The sequence below is a fragment of the Electrophorus electricus genome, chromosome 15 (genome assembly GCF_041902795.1).
Source record: "Electrophorus electricus isolate QZ-2024a chromosome 15, ASM4190279v1, whole genome shotgun sequence".
Classification (NCBI taxonomy): domain Eukaryota; kingdom Metazoa; phylum Chordata; class Actinopteri; order Gymnotiformes; family Gymnotidae; genus Electrophorus; species Electrophorus electricus.
The window spans coordinates 19,649,197-19,664,982 of NC_137511.1; the positions used below are offsets into that span (position 1 = coordinate 19,649,197).

Sequence of the window (15,786 nt, forward strand, 5' to 3'; positions counted from 1 at the left end):
GACATTGGAGCGAATGTAGCCAGTGACTGTTCCTCGTTATTCACATTTCTTGTGCAATGGCGTCCTTGACCTAATGTACGTTGATTACCTACTGTACATTTTAGTTAAGAGTACATGTTTGGCCATTGTCAATGTTTGCTTGAGATCTAACTTAGAATTGACTGTTATAAACACATTACGGTATTAGCCTACTGAGTTGCTAATTTTATACTCTTATTATTCCTCACTAATGATGTTCGTAATGTTATCTTGTCAAACTAGTTTTAGAACTTCACATGCAAGAATATAGAAGGACTACCACATTCTCCCCTTCTAGAGGGCACTGATGGAAACCTAATTAATTAATGCATATTCATATTGCATAGCAGATTCACTGTGAATATATTACTCTATACGAATGACTAGCACTGATGATGATGGAATGATTATTGGAATGTATGTTCTGTTTTCTTATTCCAGACCGTACTTCTCATGCTCCATACTTCACTCTTCATATCCTCTACATACTTCTCACTTCATATTTTACACCTCAAATACTTAACCTTTTGTCTAAAATGAATAAACCTGAGCCTGTGTGTTAATGTGCATAGTGAATGCCTAATATGTTGCATTGTTGAATTTTATTAAAGAGTTGAATATCACTACTAACACTCCAGTGTTCTGACTGACACTCTGAAGGAGGACAAATCCCCCCTTAGAACCTGCCTCATTATGCAGTCCACTTGCCTTACCTGTATCAAACAGCTTTATCTTGGTGAATAAGCAAATTTCTTGCATTTTTCAAACAGCCAGGAAATGAAAATGAGATTTTTACAATTTTCAGCTGACCTAGACATCTGTAGTACTGGCAAAAATTAAGGAACCACTCCAAGTTTTCATCTCTAACAAGAAGTCACTCTTATTGCATGTTTACGGATTTGTGAATCAAGCGATATCAAAATGTTAAAATTTAACAATGTATCCTGTTTTTGCTATATTGATATTATTACAGTTAACATAACAATAACTAAAAAGTATAAAATATTAACTACAAGTACCTACCCTCGGTCACACCCCAAAGGATGAAGGCAAGGGCCAAAGCAATGGTTGGACAGCAGACAAATGTGCACTGTAGAGCCAAGTCTGATTTGGTGTTTTCTGTAGAGGAGATAAAACATGTGCATACAACTTCAAAGCGTCAACTTCATTAATATGTTTCATAACTTCTTAATTTTAGGAATAATCAAATCAACCTGACTTACTGTTATTTTTTATAGAAGTGTATGCTGCGTAGCCTAGCACAAGTAGAAGTACAAATGCCAGGATACAGAAACACAACACCCCTGTGTGCATACTGGAAAAACCTGTGTGGCACAGAAATCAGTGCTTATACAATGTCATTCAAATGTAAAAATGAAAAATGTGAATGAAAAACAGAACCACTCCTGACTTGTGTAATTGTATTTTCTATTATACTAATTTGTGCTTCTAGCTGTGTTGTTTGTTTTTCAAAATTTGCATGGTGATGCTACTTTTTGAAATGCCAGGCAATGCATTAACAAAAAAACAAAAAAACAAAAAACAAACAAACAAACAAACAAAAAAATATATATATTAATGGGCTACACCTAACAACTATCTTGGCAGTTAAAATATCTATTGATTGTTGAGGCGACTAATCAGCTATTCAGATTGTAGGTTTCACAATTAATAAGTGGATCTTATTTAAAATTTTAAAATTTAAAAGAAGGACAAGCAAAGTATCAGCAAGAGAATAACAAAACTACAGCACTTTTCCTTAATCACATAAACTATCCATCTAAATGTCAAAGAAATAAAGAGGGCGATGGGGTGAGAGGACAAACATAAACACACCCACAAATGATTTGAATTAATTCGAATGCAACCCACATTGGGCAAGCATGCACAATCACAAAATGTTTTGTGATTTAGAAACTTGTGCACTCAACAGCAACACTCTGTGCAACTGTAAATGTTGCCATGGTAACAATGCAACGTTTAAGATGGCAAATTTAGAGCAGTACTTTATCTGCCATACAAAGAAAAAAATTATCTCAGTACAGAACCTGAGATTGTTTAGGATTAAACTATGTGGAAAACTGCACTCACACTGCTACTGTGATGTTAACAGACATTTCCATATCATTCCCACAAGAATGTCAGAAAGTAAATATTTTCTTTCTTGTTTTAATACCCTTGGATTAAGTTACTAATATTCCAATTCCACTGCAATTATTTAGTATGTTTGATGGAATTAATTTATTGATCAAGAAAAAAGTATTTCAGAATGTAAAATGTTAGAGCTCATAACATGGATTAAAGTGGCTAATTTTAACATTAACACTAGATAGCTATCTAGCTAACTAATTTATTGAGACGAGTCTTCATCATCCATGTTCTTCCACTTCAGATGCTCCAGCGTAACTGATGTCCTTGAGTAGATGGAGCTCAGATATGCAGGGATTCCTGACAGTGCTTCTGGTTTAAACAGATTATGGTTTAAACAGTGTTGGATTCTGGCTTGCTATTGTTTTTACCCTCTTGCTGTAAAATCATTAATGGAGTCATAGCTCCTGAGCAGATGGATATTTGTACATTCCTCAAGTCCCAGCAGTGATTCACTACATATCTGTTAGGTCATGTTGTGCTCCAGCTCCCCTACATCACCCACATGCTTTGCACCACACCGAGAACAAAAATGCTTACTCACCCAGCTGCTGTACTTCCACTGTGGTGTTAGCTGATAGGTCTTCATGGAATACTTCACATATGTAGAAGCCTTTGTCTTCAGTCTGAATGTTCTTCAGCCTAAGCGAGAAGTTTCCTTTGTGGATTTCCTCACGGCTGAAGAGCTCAACTCTGTCTCTGTATGTTTCATGGATTGACTCTGGCACAGTCTGACCATTTATAAATTGCAACACTACCATGTCTTCATCTGTTTTCCTTTTCTTCCATGAGACTTCTTCAAGCTCCTCAGGAGGGATGTGGGAGTGTACAGAGCAGTTCAGAGTGCTGTCCTCTCCCGCATATACAGAAACAACATGACCTCCAGACACAGTCAAATACACTAGAAGAATAATCATTTGAAATATTAAAGTACAGTTGTAAAGTCTCAGATCAGACAATAAAATTGCACAATATATTCAGTTAATTGGCAGCTCTGAAAACTAAAACACAATATTTAAAGTATAGACAACTTCATTTTTCAAGAGAACAATTTAAACTGTGTGACAATAATTGTGTGAATATGTGAAAAAAATAATGTTATGATTCACCCACCACTCATCATTATTTCAATCAAAGTTTCATTAGATTCCTGGTTTCTATAAACAACACACTTGTAAACTCCTGTATCCTTAGTGGTCACATCTTTAAGTAAGAAAGAAAAGTTTCCATGGGCAATCTCCTTAGTAAAGAAATGTGCCCTATAATTGTAAGCCTGGTCCTGAGACTCTGGTTGACTCTCTCCATCTTGGAACAAATGCACTACAGTTTCAGAGGCTGTTCTTCTCCACTCCACTTCCAGCTCTTCCACTGGTATGGGAGTTTGAACAAAACAGGGCAGCATCACCGAGCCTCCAGGTTGGACAGCCAGAGGACCAGAGGGGCCCAACACATGGAACCCTAAAATAAATTGTAATAAAAGTAATTTTGTTAATGTTTCACTTTTACATTTAAAATATTTAAACAATCATTCATTGACTCCCTGGCTGTATGCACTCTAACCCCTTTTACACCTTCCTTGTAATTTCCAATGCAAATTAGTTGAGACAACTTGGCCAATGACCTTGTTTGTTTTACAGATTTGCATGTTAAATGTCCAAATGTATAATGTTATCCTTGGGCTCCACAAACATTCTCATATAGTTAAATGGAATCTGTGGCACCAGCCCATATATGCTTATGAGCTGGACAGAGGACAAGCAGTTTGTCATGGGCACTAAAGGCTCAAATGGTAGTATTTACATTACTAACAAACCTCCAGTTTACAGCCCAGTTACCAGCCAGAACTACAAGAATTCAAACCAGCAGCCCTCCAGTAGTTAACATGCTCCTCTTTAACCACCAGACCATTGGTATTTGGCCTTGAATCCAAATTTGGTCCTAGATTTTGTAATCACTTGATTAAATGTTTCTGTGAATCAGTAGGACCTGGATCTTGTGGACTGAGATCTGAAAATCACTGTATTAAAGTCTCAGTTCTATTTTAACCTGTAGGACCTCAACCGTGAGGACTGACATCTGAATACCACTGCCACCCAAATGCAGGCAACTATGACAGAGAGAATAAGCTACGCAGTATTAAAGACATCAGGTTCATTAAATGAGTCCTTCTCATGGCACAGAAATCAATGCTTATACAATGTCATTCCAATGTAATAATTATATGTGAATAAAAAACAGTACCACTCCTGACTTGTATAACTGTATTTTCTATTATTCTAATTTCTGCTTTTAGGCAAATGGTTATATATATATAGCTATATGGTTATATATATATAGCAGCTTAGTTTCTCAGCTCATGCTATAGCTCATTGTGTATGTCAGCGCTCAGATTGGGTCATGTTTATATATTATACTTACAGAATGCAGATATTGCTAAAGCAAGACAGCATATGGCAAAGACACATTCAGATGGCAGAAGAATCACTCTCAGATCCATCAGTGTGCGTTCACCATTTCCTAATGATTGAAAGAGAAACAGCGATCACTAGGACTTTCTTTAATGGAGATTTTGTGATTGTAGAACATGCACTCCTCAACCGATAAAACACAATTATGTAAAAATATGATCATATCTTCATGTAAATGCTGCTATGAACAGACTGATACATGTACCAAAGGTATTCTGGTCTATTAATGTGAAGCTGCAATTTACTATAATATAAGAAAGTATATGTCTGTATAACAATAATAATAATAATAATAATAATAATAATAATAATAATAATAATAAGAAGAAGAAGAAGAAGAAGAAGAAGAAGAAAAATAATAATAAAATATAATACATGTCTAAGATTACAAATCAACACTACTTTAAACAGTTATGAACTGTAATTCAAAGAGTAAAGCAACATTTTGTTTAATTTTCATAGGTTACATAAAAGTGCCATTTATACATACACACAATTATACTAATTAGTAAAGGAATCAATTTAAAATGCAGAGCTCACTCACGTGTTTTCAGGATCAGTTCTGCTATTAATGAGATGGAGTTCACACAAATGAGCCTGACTGCCCCAAGCATGTATACAATTATATATAATTGACCTGTAATATCATGCAAAAGAAAAAAATTATTAAGATCTAATTTTCTGAAGAAAATGCTGACTTGCTAAAATAATTAATCACACAATAGTTAATCACACAATCGATGAGTTAAACACACACATGAGGTTTAGTTTTTAGCTCAACAGTGAAACTGCTGAAGTTGTATGTCTCCTGATGTCTCCTGATCAGTCCTGACCATCAGGCTATTGTTACAGACAGAGCAGCATATTTCTGAAACCTTGTAGAAACAAATAAGATTTTATTTAATGCACTTTGAACCACTATAATGAAAACATTATAATGGACACTCTATAAGGTCATTTATAAGGTCACACTATAAGGTGCGTGTGTGTGTGTGTGTGTGTGTGTGTGTGTGTGTGTGTGTGTGTGTGTGTGTGTGTATAAATTATTATCATACACGATATACATTACTCTGCAAAGGTTGTAGGCACCCATGAAATTACATGGCAATAAGTGTTCCTTTGCAGGTAAAACAATAATATAAGAACAATATAACAATAACATATAACAATAACAATATAATATAACAATAACAGCAACAACAATAATAATAAATATCTTGGGCATGATGTTAAACTGCATCCAACAATGAATACACAAACAAGAATAAACCCATGCCACATTGCATAGGTAAACAAGGGTCACGTACTCCAGTGACTGCTGAACAAGCTGTAGTAGAAAAATCAGCTATTGATTGTCCCGGTCCTCATGTAGTTACCTAATCAAGCCTCAATCTCAAGATGATCTATATTTTATGGCATCATCTGCGCAGGCAAAGTCCACCATATGGCTAGTAAATCAACAAGACTAAAGTGGGCTATGTAGGAGTACTACTACGCTGTTGAGAACAAGTTTGTTTACCACAAGGAGATGGATCAATAAAAAGAAGCTCCAGCTGCTGATGTCTGATGACAGAGTCCCACACCTGAAACCATAGCTATGCTAGAGAATGTCAGAAACAGCATCTGTAATTACCATTGCAGTCCCCTCGGAAGGTGGCTCAAGACCTGATATCGGACCAAGAACAAGCAGCAAGCTGCATGATACCGTCTCATTAGCCATAACCATTAGCTTAACAAACCGCGCCTTACAAAGGCAATTTGTGAGCAAATAGCAGCTGTGAATCAAGTTCAAGTTCAAGTTCAAGTTCAAGTTTGGTTTATTTGTCACATACATAGTCATACACAGTATAACTCACAGTGAAATGGTTGAGAGTGCTCTGTCTGAAAAAGAAAACGGGTGCATAGAGTAATATATATATCAGGCCCTCTTTGATATCCAAGAACGACTAAGTTAACCTCACCTCACCAAGTCAAAAAACTGATGTAAGCAACAGCTACCGTCAATGCCAGAGACTAAAAAGAAATACTACCAGGAACTCAAATGTCAGAAGAAGTCCTCATAGAACCACAAGCAAAAGAGTGAGTAAAGGAATTCTGGCATGGAATCCTGGAAGACAGCATTGCCCACAACATATAGCAATGTGTAATAAATGTCTAAAATCACCATTTGTACAATCGTTTACTGAGTAAAAGTGTCTCTCATTCTAATTTCACAATATCTTAGAGGGCCTAAAATGTGACTGAACAATGACTTTTATATATATATATATATATATATATATATATATATATATATATATATATATATATATATATATATATATATATAAAGCTTCATGGAGTATCAATATGTCAAGCTTCATGTGTGCAAGAAAAAATGTGCATTAAAACAACTATAACCAAAAAACTGCAAAAAACAAAAAAGTCTCAAATGCACAGAACCGTATTTAATATGGCGAAAAACATATGCATTCATCACCAGTTTACTTTCACACAAAAAAACAAAGTAAATATTTACTAAAGGACTGTAAATTGTGTCAAACACAAGTCATGACTATTGTTTTATAACATTGTAAAATAACATTAATTTAGCCATTGATCTCTGTAATTTTCATATTCTTCTTCAACAAAGTAATCAAACCCCTAAAGGCTCTAAACTTCAGCAGCAGTTATCTTTTTGCACAACATTTTAGTTAGCTAACTAGATCTCAAATCAGCGAGGAAGGAAATGTTTCTGACTTGAAGGGTCAGAACCAATATATATTCTCTATTGTTAGCAATATGTTGATATATTTTCTTATTTTAATAGCTAACTTCAGATTCTATAGTAAAAGGTTTCAGTGATATAGGATATAATATTGTTGTGTATACTGTCGTGGAGCACAATTATTAGGCAAGTTGTATTTTTGAGGATGCATTTTATTATTGAACCACTACAGTGCTCTCTGTCAATCCAAAAATGTTAATAAACCTCAAATCTGAATATTTACGTGAGGTTTTGGCTTTCTTAGAAGAATATCTATGTGTGCATAAATATTCCGCAACTATTATTGTGCAGAATTATTATGCAACTAAATGAAAAACTGACATTTTCCCATCTCACTTGTCGATTTTCATCTGTTAAAGTGAGAATAATAAACAAACAACTCAAAATTTACAAATAAACATTTCTGACATTAAAAAAAAATCAGTGACCCATATAGCCACCTTTCTTTTCTTTTCATAAGCCTCCCATTGATTCGGTCAATCTGTTGACGATCAACTTTTTGTGCAGCAGCAACCATAGCCTCCCAGCAACTGTTCAGAGAGCTGTACTATTTTCCTTCACTGTAAATCTCCCATTTAAGAAGAGCCCACAAATTCTCAATAGGGTTTAGGTAAGGTAAGGGCCATGTCATTATTTCATCTTTCATCTTTAAGGCCATTACTGGCTAGCCACGCAGTGGAGTACTTCGATGCATGCGATGGAGCATTGTCCTGCATTATTCTAGGGTTACTCTGTTTACTCTAGGGTTACTCTCTTATTCTAGGGTTACTCTGTTACTCTAGGGTTACTCTGTTTACTCTAGGGTTACTCTGTTTACTCTAGGGTTACTCTGTTTATTCTAGGGTTACTCTGTTATTCTAGGGTTACTCTGTTTACTCTAGGGTTACTCTGTTATTCTAGGGTTAATCTGTTTACTCTAGGGTTACTCTGTTTATTCTAGGGTTACTCTGTTATTCTAGGGTTACTCTGTTACTCTAGGGTTACTCTGTTTACTCTAGGGTTACTCTGTTGTTCTAGGGTTACTCTGTTATTCTAGGGTTACTCTCTTATTCTAGGGTTACTCTGTTATTCTAGGGTTACTCTGTTACTCTAGGGTTAGTCTGTTATTCTAGGGTTACTCTGTTTACTCTAGGGTTACTCTGTTACTCTAGGGTTACTCTGTTATTCTAGGGTTACTCTGTTTACTCTAGGGTTACTCTGTTTACTCTAGGGTGACTCTGTTATTCTAGGGTTACTCTGTTTACTCTAGGGTGACTCTGTTATTCTAGGGTTACTCTGTTTACTCTAGGGTTACTCTGTTATTCTAGGGTTACTCTTCCTCTAGGGTTACTCTGTTACTCTAGGGTTACTCTGTTTCTTCTAGGGTTACTCTGTTATTCTAGGGTTACTCTGTTTATTCTAGGGTTGCTCTGTTTATTCTAGGGTTACTCTGTTTACTCTAGGGTTACTCTGTTATTCTAGGATTACTCTGTTTACTCTAGGGTTACTCTGTTTACTCTAGGGTTACTCTGTTATTCTAGGGTTACTCTGTTTACTCTAGGGTTACTCTGTTTACTCTAGGGTTACTCTGTTATTCTAGGGTTACTCTGTTTACTCTAGGGTTACTCTGTTTCTTCTAGGGTTACTCTGTTTACTCTGTTTAATCTTCATCTCATTTGTCTATGAACCCATGTTCCAGGAATCAACTGACTTTTACATCTATGTTTTAACAAACTGTAACCAGGTCCTTTATGTTCCTAACAAGTACGTTCTGTCATGAAGAGTGGCGTGGCTTGTACTGTGTTTAAGACATGCCTTAAAAAAAGCTGATAACTGGGTAACTGTGGTCTGTATAAAGGATATAACACAATGCATCTCACGTCTGTCAATGATAATAGTTCGCTGTAAATTACTTTGTTGATTAAACCTAGATTTTCCATCCTAACTGCAGACACTCTGTCACTAATATAAGCCTTCCTGCATATATTACTGTGGAGCAGTTAGTGACTAAACAGAGTCTTTCATGTTAACAGGAACTATCTACCCAGTGTCAGTGTCATATACAACTATTCATACATACTTCTATAAAACATCGAGGTAACACATGCAATATGGGGGAGACAGGCATGTAAGAGGCTAATAGCATTTTAAACAAAAGACATACAGCACAATTCACTGTTGGTAAGAGTTAATAAGAATACCAAATGGTCATGATGGTTATTGATGCATGTGTATTTTGCATGTGAACCATTTTTAATTTTAGATTTTCTGTTTTATAGAGTTGACTATTTTAATTTGCAAAGCAATGATACATGAATCATTGTAGATCAGTGGAGGAAATCCAAATTTAATCTGCTAAAAGTTATATTTTATGTTATAGTAATAGTTGAGGTAAGAAAATATTGAAAAGGATATTTAACACTGGATACCTTTGCAAGGTACTGTTCAGTTCCAATAACAAGCTGTTATTTAGCACAAAAGAAATTAATTGTTTAAATTTAATTATATAATTTGGCCCAAATATTTTTGTCACAAGATATAAGTAAGACAAATCAGTGCATTCAGAACATTCAGTTCATATTATTTTGAAAGTTGATATTGATAGATGTTACAAAATATTTTATTGATACATTAATTGCCCCCATTGTTGAGTAAAGAGTATTTTGCATACATACCTGAATAAATGACTGCAGTTATTAAAGCATATCCTTGAGAAACTGCAGTTTTTTTTATAAATCTTCTGATATTCTCTGTAATAGAATAATGTCAGAGGTTAAAACCATTATGAGCAAAATCATAACATGACTCACTGTGAATCTGTCATCTCAATAAGACACAATTCCCAGATCTTCCATCTGAGTCTTAATGTAGACTTAATGCACTTGGATCCCAAGCATTGCTAATGGATTCATAAGTTAATTACATAGTCTACATAAATAGTTTTTATGAGAATGGAAGTATAAGCAGCTTAGTCTGTTTATATTTATAGATACACAAACTGTTGGCAAGCAGCACTAGAACTTTGTGTTCTTGAAGAGAAAGATAAGAATTTGCTCAATCAATTTAGCGATCTAGATGTTTTTAATACTAATAATATTTATGATGATTTAAAATACTAATAATACTACACAGCAATAGCTAACTTTCAAAAACTTGGTTGGTCAGAGTTGCTTCATTGAGTGTTTAGTGTTGTTTCTGTGCACACCACTGTAGTGGCTCCATTATTCTTGAAAACAGTCAAATGTAAATGTTTTTGCATTTTGGAGCACACAAGGATCATAGAAATTACTCAAACATCTACAGCAAGTATCAAATTACACTACAGAGAATTATTTACATGACACTTTTATCCAAAGCAGCTTACAATTATGACCCTTGAGGGTCAAGGGCCTTGCTCAGGGGCCCAGCAGTAACAACTTGGTAGCGGTGGGGCTTAAACCAGCAACCTTTTGAATACAAGTCAACTACCTTAACCACTGACCTACCTGCAGCTAATAAGGTGACAATCATTGTAGAGATAGGGTAGTTGTATTAAAAGGAACAGGGTAGTTAATAAAGTGCATTTCTTTTTATATCTATTCATTAACTTCCATCATTCCCTGAAAGACTGCTTTATATAACATACCTGGAAATGTCTTGAAATGAGAAGTAACCCAAAGCAGGGAAAGAATCCTTAAAAGATTCAGAGCTGAGCAAGTAGCCACCTCAGCAAGAAACCCTGCAGAGAAACCAAATAATTAAATGTTAATGATAAGCCCTTCACAGTCAAAACAGAGTGTTACAGCAACAAAATGATCTTGGGTGGACAACCACATCAGGCCTTTGTGTGTGTCTCTGTAACCCAAAACTAAATGACATATAGTCCAAGAGCAGTGAGCTAAGAAATAACTAACAAAATATACAGCAAGGGATAAAGAAGTGAAGTGAGTGGCAGAGGAATTCAGATTGATCAGTGAGAAGCAACAACTCATTCTGGCCAGAGTCCTCACAGGAAACATCTAAACACACTTTAGCATGGGAGTTGATGGAGATGGTAATGGGCTGTTCATTAAAACACATGCAGATGAAGCGCAGATGGACGGTCATCCTCTATCTATTAAACTTGCTAACACAATGTGAAATATTACAATAGTTATGTAAAAGTTAGCTATGTTCAGTTAGTTATTTGTGCGATAGCATTAATGTGTTAATGTGTTAATCATTTCACACTGGTAATTTTTCAGTCAATTTTGCATGTTCTAAAAGACTAGTGTAGTACATCAGTTACTGCTTTTGTTGGAAAGACCATTCCTAAAGGTATGCTTCATTAAGGAGTGACAACACTTGCTACATCTGACATCACCAACAATAGTTCCAGAAGAGACATTGGAGCGAATGTAGCCAGTGACTGTTCCTCGTTATTCACATTTCTTGTGCAATGGCGTCCTTGACCTAATGTACGTTGATTACCTACTGTACATTTTAGTTAAGAGTACATGTTTGGCCATTGTCAATGTTTGCTTGAGATCTAACTTAGAATTGACTGTTATAAACACATTACGGTATTAGCCTACTGAGTTGCTAATTTTATACTCTTATTATTCCTCACTAATGATGTTCGTAATGTTATCTTGTCAAACTAGTTTTAGAACTTCACATGCAAGAATATAGAAGGACTACCACATTCTCCCCTTCTAGAGGGCACTGATGGAAACCTAATTAATTAATGCATATTCATATTGCATAGCAGATTCACTGTGAATATATTACTCTATACGAATGACTAGCACTGATGATGATGGAATGATTATTGGAATGTATGTTCTGTTTTCTTATTCCAGACCGTACTTCTCATGCTCCATACTTCACTCTTCATATCCTCTACATACTTCTCACTTCATATTTTACACCTCAAATACTTAACCTTTTGTCTAAAATGAATAAACCTGAGCCTGTGTGTTAATGTGCATAGTGAATGCCTAATATGTTGCATTGTTGAATTTTATTAAAGAGTTGAATATCACTACTAACACTCCAGTGTTCTGACTGACACTCTGAAGGAGGACAAATCCCCCCTTAGAACCTGCCTCATTATGCAGTCCACTTGCCTTACCTGTATCAAACAGCTTTATCTTGGTGAATAAGCAAATTTCTTGCATTTTTCAAACAGCCAGGAAATGAAAATGAGATTTTTACAATTTTCAGCTGACCTAGACATCTGTAGTACTGGCAAAAATTAAGGAACCACTCCAAGTTTTCATCTCTAACAAGAAGTCACTCTTATTGCATGTTTACGGATTTGTGAATCAAGCGATATCAAAATGTTAAAATTTAACAATGTATCCTGTTTTTGCTATATTGATATTATTACAGTTAACATAACAATAACTAAAAAGTATAAAATATTAACTACAAGTACCTACCCTCGGTCACACCCCAAAGGATGAAGGCAAGGGCCAAAGCAATGGTTGGACAGCAGACAAATGTGCACTGTAGAGCCAAGTCTGATTTGGTGTTTTCTGTAGAGGAGATAAAACATGTGCATACAACTTCAAAGCGTCAACTTCATTAATATGTTTCATAACTTCTTAATTTTAGGAATAATCAAATCAACCTGACTTACTGTTATTTTTTATAGAAGTGTATGCTGCGTAGCCTAGCACAAGTAGAAGTACAAATGCCAGGATACAGAAACACAACACCCCTGTGTGCATACTGGAAAAACCTGTGTGGCACAGAAATCAGTGCTTATACAATGTCATTCAAATGTAAAAATGAAAAATGTGAATGAAAAACAGAACCACTCCTGACTTGTGTAATTGTATTTTCTATTATACTAATTTGTGCTTCTAGCTGTGTTGTTTGTTTTTCAAAATTTGCATGGTGATGCTACTTTTTGAAATGCCAGGCAATGCATTAACAAAAAAACAAAAAAACAAAAAACAAACAAACAAACAAACAAAAAAATATATATATTAATGGGCTACACCTAACAACTATCTTGGCAGTTAAAATATCTATTGATTGTTGAGGCGACTAATCAGCTATTCAGATTGTAGGTTTCACAATTAATAAGTGGATCTTATTTAAAATTTTAAAATTTAAAAGAAGGACAAGCAAAGTATCAGCAAGAGAATAACAAAACTACAGCACTTTTCCTTAATCACATAAACTATCCATCTAAATGTCAAAGAAATAAAGAGGGCGATGGGGTGAGAGGACAAACATAAACACACCCACAAATGATTTGAATTAATTCGAATGCAACCCACATTGGGCAAGCATGCACAATCACAAAATGTTTTGTGATTTAGAAACTTGTGCACTCAACAGCAACACTCTGTGCAACTGTAAATGTTGCCATGGTAACAATGCAACGTTTAAGATGGCAAATTTAGAGCAGTACTTTATCTGCCATACAAAGAAAAAAATTATCTCAGTACAGAACCTGAGATTGTTTAGGATTAAACTATGTGGAAAACTGCACTCACACTGCTACTGTGATGTTAACAGACATTTCCATATCATTCCCACAAGAATGTCAGAAAGTAAATATTTTCTTTCTTGTTTTAATACCCTTGGATTAAGTTACTAATATTCCAATTCCACTGCAATTATTTAGTATGTTTGATGGAATTAATTTATTGATCAAGAAAAAAGTATTTCAGAATGTAAAATGTTATAGCTCATAACATGGATTAAAGTGGCTAATTTTAACATTAACACTAGATAGCTATCTAGCTAACTAATTTATTGAGACGAGTCTTCATCATCCATGTTCTTCCACTTCAGATGCTCCAGCGTAACTGATGTCCTTGAGTAGATGGAGCTCAGATATGCAGGGATTCCTGACAGTGCTTCTGGTTTAAACAGATTATGGTTTAAACAGTGTTGGATTCTGGCTTGCTATTGTTTTTACCCTCTTGCTGTAAAATCATTAATGGAGTCATAGCTCCTGAGCAGATGGATATTTGTACATTCCTCAAGTCCCAGCAGTGATTCACTACATATCTGTTAGGTCATGTTGTGCTCCAGCTCCCCTACATCACCCACATGCTTTGCACCACACCGAGAACAAAAATGCTTACTCACCCAGCTGCTGTACTTCCACTGTGGTGTTAGCTGATAGGTCTTCATGGAATACTTCACATATGTAGAAGCCTTTGTCTTCAGTCTGAATGTTCTTCAGCCTAAGCGAGAAGTTTCCTTTGTGGATTTCCTCACGGCTGAAGAGCTCAACTCTGTCTCTGTATGTTTCATGGATTGACTCTGGCACAGTCTGACCATTTATAAATTGCAACACTACCATGTCTTCATCTGTTTTCCTTTTCTTCCATGAGACTTCTTCAAGCTCCTCAGGAGGGATGTGGGAGTGTACAGAGCAGTTCAGAGTGCTGTCCTCTCCCGCATATACAGAAACAACATGACCTCCAGACACAGTCAAATACACTAGAAGAATAATCATTTGAAATATTAAAGTACAGTTGTAAAGTCTCAGATCAGACAATAAAATTGCACAATATATTCAGTTAATTGGCAGCTCTGAAAACTAAAACACAATATTTAAAGTATAGACAACTTCATTTTTCAAGAGAACAATTTAAACTGTGTGACAATAATTGTGTGAATATGTGAAAAAAATAATGTTATGATTCACCCACCACTCATCATTATTTCAATCAAAGTTTCATTAGATTCCTGGTTTCTATAAACAACACACTTGTAAACTCCTGTATCCTTAGTGGTCACATCTTTAAGTAAGAAAGAAAAGTTTCCATGGGCAATCTCCTTAGTAAAGAAATGTGCCCTATAATTGTAAGCCTGGTCCTGAGACTCTGGTTGACTCTCTCCATCTTGGAACAAATGCACTACAGTTTCAGAGGCTGTTCTTCTCCACTCCACTTCCAGCTCTTCCACTGGTATGGGAGTTTGAACAAAACAGGGCAGCATCACCGAGCCTCCAGGTTGGACAGCCAGAGGACCAGAGGGGCCCAACACATGGAACCCTAAAATAAATTGTAATAAAAGTAATTTTGTTAATGTTTCACTTTTACATTTAAAATATTTAAACAATCATTCATTGACTCCCTGGCTGTATGCACTCTAACCCCTTTTACACCTTCCTTGTAATTTCCAATGCAAATTAGTTGAGACAACTTGGCCAATGACCTTGTTTGTTTTACAGATTTGCATGTTAAATGTCCAAATGTATAATGTTATCCTTGGGCTCCACAAACATTCTCATATAGTTAAATGGAATCTGTGGCACCAGCCCATATATGCTTATGAGCTGGACAGAGGACAAGCAGTTTGTCATGGGCACTAAAGGCTCAAATGGTAGTATTTACATTACTAACAAACCTCCAGTTTACAGCCCAGTTACCAGCCAGAACTACAAGAATTCAAACCAGCAGCCCTCCAGTAGTT

At 35.5% G+C, this 15,786-nt stretch overlaps 2 long non-coding RNA genes across 2 annotated transcripts; both read right to left on the reverse strand.

Moving 5' to 3' along the window:
• Positions 1–1,043: 1,043 nt before the first annotated feature.
• On the reverse strand, positions 1,044–3,060 carry LOC145651399 (uncharacterized). The gene is made up of 3 exons (XR_014117341.1): positions 2,711–3,060; positions 1,242–1,343; positions 1,044–1,137 (listed from the first exon to the last, which is right to left on the reverse strand). It is a non-coding gene; the product is annotated as an uncharacterized LOC145651399 (long non-coding RNA).
• A 9,724-nt stretch (positions 3,061–12,784) lies between these two features.
• On the reverse strand, positions 12,785–14,801 carry LOC145651396 (uncharacterized). Its single transcript, XR_014117338.1, has 3 exons — positions 14,452–14,801; positions 12,983–13,084; positions 12,785–12,878 (listed from the first exon to the last, which is right to left on the reverse strand). It is a non-coding gene; the product is annotated as an uncharacterized LOC145651396 (long non-coding RNA).
• Between the last annotated feature and the right edge of the window lie 985 nt (positions 14,802–15,786).